This window comes from Rattus norvegicus, chromosome 14 (genome assembly GCF_036323735.1).
Source record: "Rattus norvegicus strain BN/NHsdMcwi chromosome 14, GRCr8, whole genome shotgun sequence".
Lineage (NCBI taxonomy): Eukaryota > Metazoa > Chordata > Mammalia > Rodentia > Muridae > Rattus > Rattus norvegicus.
This window is the reverse complement of record NC_086032.1, coordinates 19,052,255-19,062,238: the sequence shown is the minus strand read 5'-3', so window position 1 is coordinate 19,062,238 and position 9,984 is coordinate 19,052,255. Positions and strand designations below refer to the sequence as shown.

General features: G+C 38.8%; 1 pseudogene; it reads right to left on the bottom strand.

Annotated features, from left to right (window-relative positions):
* Positions 1 to 9,028: 9,028 nt before the first annotated feature.
* Positions 9,029 to 9,454, bottom strand: Srp19-ps1 (signal recognition particle 19, pseudogene 1; annotated as a pseudogene).
* Positions 9,455 to 9,984: the final 530 nt, after the last annotated feature.

Genomic DNA, 9,984 nt, shown 5'->3' with positions numbered 1-9,984 from the left:
TTATAAACCAGTATAACTATATTATGGATACATGGTCTATGAAAGTCTTAATCCCATTGCAAAATTTAGATATGGATATATGTGTTCATAAGCATATATAAATATTACAAATACATACCTGTAAAAATAAAGGAATGTTAATATATGGTAGTCCTTCCTTATGTATTAAGGATATGTTCCCAAACCCTCAGTGGCTGTCAAAAACTATGAACAGTTTTTAAACAATATATATATGTGTATATGTACACACACACACACACACACACACACACACACACACACACACACATATTTTTCCCCCCTCTGGACGTTCATGAAAATGATCAAATAAAATTTACAAGTTAGGTGCAGTAAGAAATTTACTATAACTTGTCCTAAAATGAAATGATTACAGCAATAAACTGCACTGGAATTATCAACTGTGTTCACTCTTTCTCTCAGAATACCTATTGTACTTTGAATTTTCCACATAAAGGAAGCTCTTCATGACCTTTCTTTGTCTGTTGCAGAACATTGCTACTCTTCTGTCTTGCAGCCTTTGTTACATAGACTAAGGGTTCCATAAACTCTGTGGTATTGTGTCCAACAGTCTGATCACCGATAACTCTTAACACTGATGGGCAGGAAGTATACCCAGCACAGATATTTCATATGCTAAGTGAAAGGATGTGTCTGCATCTATGGCTATAGCAGTACGTGCTATGTTTGTATCATGTTGCTTAGAACAGTACTCAGTCTAAAGTCCACGGATTAGTGACTGGAGAGATGACCCAGCTGCTAGAGCATATACTACCTTTGCAGAGGACAGGGGTTCGGTCACCAGTACCTACATGATAGCTTACGACTGTCTATAACTGCAGTTCTGGGGGAGCTATGCCCTCTCTAGCCTCCATGGGTACCAGGCGCTACTGGCACAGTTCACTTACATTTAGGTAAAACACACATACATAAAATAAAAATAAATATACTAAAGTCTCACAAACTGATATTCCTAGAATTTACCACTTAATATTTTCTGATAATGGTTAGACTCATATCACGAAAATCATGGAAGGAAACACTTGTGACAGGTGGGAGCTACTCTTCATAGGAAATCTAGTATGCATTAAGTATTGAATTCAAATAATGTATGAAATTTGAAACCTTAATATTTTTACTAACATTTCAGAAGAAAACATTTATTAGAACAAGTTTTTTAAGAATCACTTATATTCCAACACCTAGTCATTGCTAGATGTTTTCTGAGTTTACTGTTCTGAATATCAGTTTAAACCAAGCAAGAGATCAATATTCGAGTGCCACCAAACTTTTGTCTATTGTGAAAGTATAATTTCTTGCTTATCTGTGCTGGTCTAAAAACAATGAAATTATTGATCCAAACATAATACTTTAATCAACATTTCCGAAGCATTTCTAAACTATTATTTAATTTGGAAACTTTATTTTTAAAGTTTTTAAAATAATATTTTCTATTAGAAAAATATTATTTTTGTCAAATTGTTATCATTTCAGATACCAGGGTTAATTTGGTATTTAGGGTTTTCCTCCCTGTGAAACTGCCTTGTCTAGATGAACCATGAGTATTCAGGAGAAGAATGAGTTTACAGAATTCACACCACAAGGTGAACTCTGACCATTGCCTTAAATACCTGAGGTATGTGAATGGTGACGGAACGGTAGCATGGCTAGTGTGTAATGGCGTCTGATGCAGCTGGAGCCTGCACTTTATTTTTTTTTAATTTTTTTAAATTTTTTTTATTTTTTTCTTTTTTTCGGAGCTGGGGACCGAACCCAGGGCCTTGCGCTTGCTAGGCAAGCACTCTACCACTGAGCTAAATCCCCAACCCCTGGAGCCTGCACTTTAGAACAGGCCATTTTTCTAAGCAATGTTAATATTGCCATTTTAAGGTCATGAAGATTTTGAGAGCCTTACATTTAAAATCTTTTCAGTTGGTACACTGCTTTCCCACTGCAAACTCTAAATGGGCTTTGACTTTGGGACTCCTCATGGAGTTAATGTATTTATAGGAGCTTCATGAGAATATATTCTCAAAATGTACGTTTTTATATGATTAAATTATCTCATTATGTGAGAAAGACTTAATATACTTGTGTTTCAAAGGTTTACTTGATTTGCTTTGGTGTGTGTGTGTGTGTATGTGTTTGTGTGTGACTGTATATTTCTGTATCTGTGTGTCTCTACACTTGTCTCTGGGTGTGTCTATGTCTCTCTGTGTGTATGTGTGTGTATATGTGTCTCTGGGTATGTCTATGTCTATATGTGTGTGTTTCTGTGCATGTGTGTGTGTGTGTGTGTGTGTGTGTGTGTATCTGTGTGTCTCTGGATGTGTCTATGTCTGTGTGTGTGTGTGTGTGTGTGTGTGTGTGTGTGACTGTATGTCTCTGTATCTGTGTGTCTCTGCACTTGCCTCTGGGTATGTCTATGTCTCTGTGTATCTATGTGTGTGTGTGCATGTCTCTGTATCTGTGTGTGTCTATGTGTCTCTGGGTGTGTCTCTGTCTATATGTGTATGTTTCTGTGCATGTGTTTGTGTGTGTGTGTGTGTTTCTGTGTATCCGTGTGTCTCTATGTGTCTCTGAGTATGCCTGTGTCTCTCTGTGTGTATGTGTGTGTACATGTGTGTGTGTGTGTGTGTGTGTGTGTGTTTGTGTGCATGTGTCTGTGTATGTGCACATGTGTTTAAGGAGTCCTGAGGTTAAAGTCAGTCTTCCTCTCTTTCTACCTTATTACTTGGGACAGGGTCTCTCACTGACTCTGGAGTTTGTCAATAGGCCGGATTCTGTGAACTGAGTTCCTTCCTTCTCTCTCTTCTCATTTCTTGGGTCACAGTTACTTGCCACCATGTCTGCCTTTTACAAATGGGCTAAACTGATGAGTCCTGAGGCTTGTGTAGGCAGACTCTTCACTGACTGAGTCGTCTCCCCAGCTCCCCATGCCTCTTCAAACCCGCTTGTGGGCATCATTTCTTGGCTATTCAGCCAAGTGCTTAAAGTTGGCCACAGAAACTATGGTGATCAGTGAGTTTATCTGGCTCTTCTTCCTGAAGAACAGGCTTACAAATACCATTATGAGGTTCACAGGACTTTATTCACCATTGTAACCACTACACCTCCTCATTCACAGAAAGTGCCGCTCATATATAAAATAGCCACTCTGTAAATATTTGTTGAATGAATAAAAGTCTGGATTAGACCATTATTTTTAAAATAAGTATTTTTTATTTTTATGATAAGGTACATATTTGGATACGGTTATTTTCTCTATTTTATTTTTTATGGCAAGGGAGGAAGAAATTTATGAATGAGTTTGATGTGTTTTGATCCAATCTAGCCACTTCTCATTTTCTCTCTTCCAGTTCCTTCCAATACATCCTATAATTTTTATCTTCCAACTTCACGTGCCCTCCCTCACACGGTCTACAAAAGCTACTATGTCTACCTTTGCGGGAATGTGCATGGGACCATCTCTTGAAGCATAAGTAGCCTTTCAGGGGGGCCGCACCCCTGAAGAAAACTTATTCTCCCCTTTCCAGTAGCTATTGCTTGTCAATAGCACCTCAGCTATTGAGACTTCATGAACTTCCCCCCCCATCCATGATAGGATTTTATCTGACTTGATGTGTGCCACGGCCCTATTATGTTCAGCAAATAATGTCTTACTGCAGATGTCTACCTCCTTCTGGCTCTTATAACCTTTATATCCTCTCTTCCACAAAGACACACGAGCCATGAGGGAAGAAGGTATGATACAGACATGCCCATTAGAGCTCAGCACCCGACATTTATTATTATCTGTGCATTAAAAAGATACAGGTCTCTATATTTATTGTTGTCTATTTCAAAAAGAAGCCTTTCTGATGATGGTTGAGAAATGCACTAATCTCTGGGTATAAGGATAAGAACTTAGAGGACAATTTAATACTATGTCTATTTTCCTAAATGATTGTATTAGATGGTCCTCTAGAGCCTATGGCCTAGCTGGTCATAGGTTTGGTCCAGTTAAAAATGTCAGGTATGAGATCTATCTTGTGGAGTAGGCTTGAAATGCAAACAGACAGTGGTTAGCTATGACCTATAACATTCTTGCCACCAGTGAGCATGTCTCCCAGGTATATTTTTATTATAGTTCTCAGGGCTGACAACTGGGGAAATTTGTTGAATATTTTCCCCTCTAGTAGAATTTATAGTCCCTTTTAGCACTGTGAAACACAGTCAGTGTTGTAGTAATTGTTGAAATCTTGGCCTCAGGTTTCTACCCTGGCCTCTGGTATTTAAGTTCCTGGATAAAAGACACACTTACAACCTTTATGTTTATAAAAAGCCCTAAGCGACACAGAAGATGGGTAACCTACCCTCCATGCTGTTAGAATCTACTTTTACATTATCTTCTGGGCTGCTCTTAACTCCAATTGGCCAGCTCTCAGGGCCATGATCTTATGGCTCACCTAACCTCTGGCAGCGTCCCCTTCCTCCTCCTACCGCCTTCTTTCCTCATGGTCCTCTCTGATTCTAAGCCTGGGAAACCTAAACCTCACCTATGTCTCTTCTCAGCTATTGGCTGTTAGCGTCTTTATTTACCAATCAGAAATAACTTGGGTACAGGGTCACAGAGGCTACATGTAGACCCCAGGTCTTGAGGTCCCTCACTTAGCATTTCAATAGACAGTAAAAGACAAAATCACAACAAACCAGTGGGTAGGATGTGTCTAGGTTGGTACTAGCTTGATTTCTCCAAATCCTGCAGCTGAGTTATATATTCTCTTCAGCACTGTGTCTTACCTTCCAAATCTGGAGCGGTGACTATAAACAAAGTCAATAGCCTGTAATATTTGGGAAGTCTAAGGGACCCCACTGGCTAACAACTTGATATGAGAAAATATATACTTATCACCCGAATTTTCATAGCCTATTGAGGAAAGAGGCAGTGTTCTCCCATTATAGGATAACCACATTTAAAGTCCATATATATGAAGATTCTGGAGTAATAGATTTCCATGTGGCATTTTTAAAAATTCTTTAGCCCTCCCGTTGCACACCCCATATAAATGTTTCTGTCCTACCATTTTTATTACTCTTGAAACTAGATACAGCCCCTCCCCTTTCTCTCAAAATCTGTCACCCCTCCACCACCATTACCACCACTACCACCTCCACCACCAACACCAGCACCAGCACCAGCACCACCACCACTACCACCACTAACACGTCCACCATCAGTACCACCAGAACCAGCACCACCACTATGGCTCCTTACTACTGTCCTGTATTATGGATACTTCAGTTTAAACAAACATATGCAAGGTTTTAAATACAGCATCCATGTAGGAGAAAGAGCATTCAGTATTTGTCTTTTTGGGTCTGAAATTCCTTATTCAGAATGAATTATTTCCTGCTCTCTCTGATTACCTGAAAATGTTATAATCTCATTTTTCATTACAGCTGGGTAACAGTCAGATGCAATTCTTCTCAGAAACTGAATAAAAAGATCTTAAAATTCATGTAGAAACCCAAAAGACCTGGGATAGATGAAACAACCCTGAACAAACAAACAAAAGGATGGCAAACACCACCAAACCCCCCATGGTATCCCCATCTCTAATTTCAGATTAGGCTAAGATTTCTAGTAATAAAACCAACATGGCATTGGCATTATATCAGGTACAATGGGATAGAATTGTACCCAGAAAAAGGCCTACAGCCCTGTAGCCACATGACTTTTGACAAAGAGGACATTGTACAATGATTAGTTTTTGACGAGGAAATGGTTAAGACAGAATCTCATTTTATAGCTCAGGCAGGCTTGAAACTCTACTGTGTAGCCTAGACTGGCCTGAATTTGTGACAGTTCTTCTGGGTCAGTGTTTTGAGGGCTAGAATTACAGGTATGAATTATTCTTTTATAAATGTATACCATTCTAAAATAAAACCTTTGTTTTCATTTTCAAAACCTTCTAGGATTCATAATTATATCATCAATCAGGCTAAAATGTCAACAACTACATTCTTATCAAATGTACATCTTTTTTTCTACTTCAATTTCAGATTTCTAAATGTTTTAACTATTAAGAAACTTGTAAGAAAAAAAACCCCATTGAATACATCACTTGTGGAAAGAAAGAAACTGGCATTTAGAGTTGGAAGGAGCCAGCTTTTGCTGGAGGTAGCATTAAGTCACTCTCTCCAGTGAAAGGAACGCACCACTGCCAGCTGGTGTTAATACCAGAGCAAACAGTGTAATGTGCTGTGTTGAGTTTAATATGTGCCAGTGGTTGACGGGCTAATCCTGAATCTGCTCCGCTTCATTCTGGAACTGCTCAGTTCATTCATCCAATGTTTCCTAGAAACAATGGGAAACACTCTTGGTTTGGTGCTTGGCTAAGAACTATGCATGAAGGAAGGTATTAATAATATATCTCGGCTCTCCTTTTCCTGGAGAGCATTCCTAGTAGGAAATGGAGTTTGACAATGGTTAACATGTCTTTTGAGTTTTTTGTTACAGCTCTTACTAGAGCTCTGATGGACATACTGTTCAACTTCTTGGTTTATGATAATGCAACATTAGGAATATCTTTAAAAAATTATTGAGCAACTAAAACAGATAACATCCTGGGAGTTCTTACTCATAGGACAGTTAGTGAGACTTGGATCTCTTAAGAAGGAAGTCAAGTAGAGTCAAAAGAAGGCAATGTGTGCATGCTCGAGTCCAAATGACCTTCTGTCACCTATGACATTAGTATAAGTTTCAGTATGAAAGATGCTTACTTGCTTTGTCTGAGGAAATCTTTAATTTCTTCTTAACCGGGTTTCTCTTAAGTGCTAAACTTGAATATCTGAAAATTGAGGAAGGTATTAGTAATATTATTGATCCTCTGTTCCTCCAATCTGCATTTTTTACACATAATCTTACTAATCCATCTTATTAAGATCCTTTCAAAACAATCGCCTTGCCTATACCACCTGTAGACACTGTGCACCAGGGGTTTGTCAGCAATTACACTGGTTTCACTATATATAGTCTATCTTCTTTTGAAGATGTCACATCTATTGTGTAAGTATTATATGTATTTTTATGTATAACTCATAGTTGTTTGGTTTATTTTGGTATATTCTTAATCTGTGAGTACTCAGTGCTGATGGATCAAAGCATATGAATTAATCATTTGTAAATTCATTTCCGTGTCCTTGAGACTTCCTATTTCTGTTGAGGGAGGAGGATTTTGTCCCAGGGCTATACAGAAAATGCTGTGAACTCTTGATTCTCATTCCTTCAGCTCATCTTATGCTTCTGTGTACAGTTCCTGTGGACTTTATAGATCCAGGGATTTTGCCTAGCTGGAATGGCTGATATGTACTTACAGCAGTACTGGATGGGAGACTTAACTTCTTTCACAGTAACTAATGAACACTTTGAGTCTGAGTCTACGGACAAATAGCCCAACTTCCTTGCTCTGTGTTGAACCCTGAATGTCCTTATAGATTGTCACATGCCCATTGGGACTTCTTTCAAAATCCTGAGTTCATCGTCTTCCCTTCATTCATTGTTCTTCAGTCCTTCAGCATGCTTCCTGGTATAACCTCCCAAGATGGCTTTTAATAAAATCCTTGATTCAAGAAATCCACTTTTGAACATTTGGAACAGGAGATGGCCCTAGAAAGTAAGGAACTGAGATGAGAGTGGGAAAGTCAATCATTCTTTGGTTGAACCATACAATTCCACTGGTGCTCACCGTGCTTGGTAAAGCCAGCTAATGAAGCTCTGATTTAATCATGTTTTTAAGACCTATCTTTCAAGGTTGTCAAAAAACCGCACTTTTAAAAAAAATTAGTTGGTGCATTGGTTAGCTTTCTGTCAACCTAACACAAATTGAATTCATCTGGGAAAAGAGAATCTTAATTGAGAAATTATTTCCATCAGAATGGCCTGTAGGTTAGAATGTGAGGTATTTTCTTGATAAAAGATTGATTTGGAAAGGCCCAGCCCATAGTGGGCATTACTGTTCCTGGGAATATGAGTCCTTGGTTGTATCAGAAAGCAATCCAGTAAGCACTATTTCTTCATGGTTCCTGCCTCAAGGACCGTGCTTTCGTTTCTGCCCTGACTTTTGTCAAAGACAGATTGTGATGGAGAAATGTAAGGCAAGTGGATCCTTTTTTCCCCAAGCTGTTTTTGGTTGGTGTCTTATAGCCATAGAAAGCAAACCAAGATAGGAAGCTTCTCTTAATTTCTGAAATCCTTCCTCACATGAGTTCTATCAAGGCAATGCTATGTCATCTCTAGGTCAAGATTGAGAGTTAAGCCTTAGCATGGAAGAATGAGGGTAGAAGAAGTGATTTGTCAGCTAAAGGGCTGTAGTGACAACTAATACTGACACATTACATTTGCAGATGGTATAGGTGGGAAATATTTGGAAAGAGGAAGTTGTATAGTTTAGGAGACAATTCCTATAGTAAATTTCCCTTAATTGATTAAAGTAATTGGAATCCACTGCATAGAAGGAGGGCTCCATTTTTCAAAATTTGCTATAGTAATTATTTAAGTAGGCAAAATGAATTGGAATCCAAAGAGAAGTCATGAGCTTTGAGTATATAGGAAGAGCTTGCAAGAAGACCCAGCATTGGTAAAGCCACTGAGAAACCAGACTTTTTTTTTCAGTTTAAGTCTTTTATTTCATTAACTTAAAGGTGAACAAAATGTGTATTCCAAACTTTATTAAACATATATACCTGAAATATATGTTTACATGGAGGACAAACAGATAGAGTATTTCAAGTAACTTATGGGACAGTCATCTGTTAAAAATATTCATTCTTCCACACACGCAATTTTCCTTCTTATGTATAAAAGCTGGATGCAAACTTGTGATGTAAACTGACTTCATTTTTAACTGTTGAAGATGGGAGACACACGTTCACAGCTCAGTTAAACAACACAAACAAAGATCTATTTCTTCATACAAAGATGCCGTGTCTCTCCCAGCAGGACTGCGTGCTCTACGTTTACACTCCGTCATTTCTTCTTCTTTCCTTTCCCTTTCTTACTTCCCCCTGCTTGCTGAAGACTTGGGTCAGCACCTCCTGAATTCTGAGTCCTTGTTTTTAGCTCGGGTATCATTTCTGCTATGTACAGCATTACCAACTTACGTGATGGGAGCTGTACAAGACAGAGGCTGCCATCTTCCTGTTTGAGCTGTACCCGGACTCTGCCTCTATAAGGAACATCACGATTCCATTCTCTGGAGTACATTTTATTTTTCTCCAGAAACGCATTCAGTCCAACTGCTGAATATACATCTTGAATCTCAGTAGCCGTAGGGTTTTCTACAGCCTTACTTATGGGGTCTGCCTCCCCTCAGCTATGGTCTTCTTATTATTTAAATAAGCAGGGTGTAAACCTGTCCTGGTTGGTCAGGGACCACGCGGTAGCGCATGACATCTCCCCGGAGTCCCTACAGCCGTGCCAGTCCAGCACACCGAACACCAGTGGAGAGCTGACTCAGACCTTGGAGAGCAAAAACCAGATTTTTTTGAGTTGAAGAGCCTCGCAAATCATGTGGCTTCAATTTTTGCTTTTGCACACAATGAAAAGGAGTCAGGTAGATTATACAGCTCACTTATAAAGACTTGCATACATAACAGAGTTAGAGGCAAGGATTTTGTACTCCTACCCTGCAGCTTTCTGTAACTCGTCCTTCCCTCCATCCCTTCTCTCCCTTCCTTTTTTTGATTTCAGTCTTCAGTTCTTTATTTTTGGTATTCTACTTTAAAAACCCTAACCATTACAATGACATCAACTGATCAATCACTCGTCTTATTTTAGAGCAGGTCCCAAAGGAAATGCCATGTATTATTATCAGGTACCCAGTGGCCCAAAGAGGCTGTTGTTCCAGCAGTATAGACATTGCCATATATGGTACACAATTATCAAGTAAATATTAAAATGTATACAATTATCCTGTAGATATT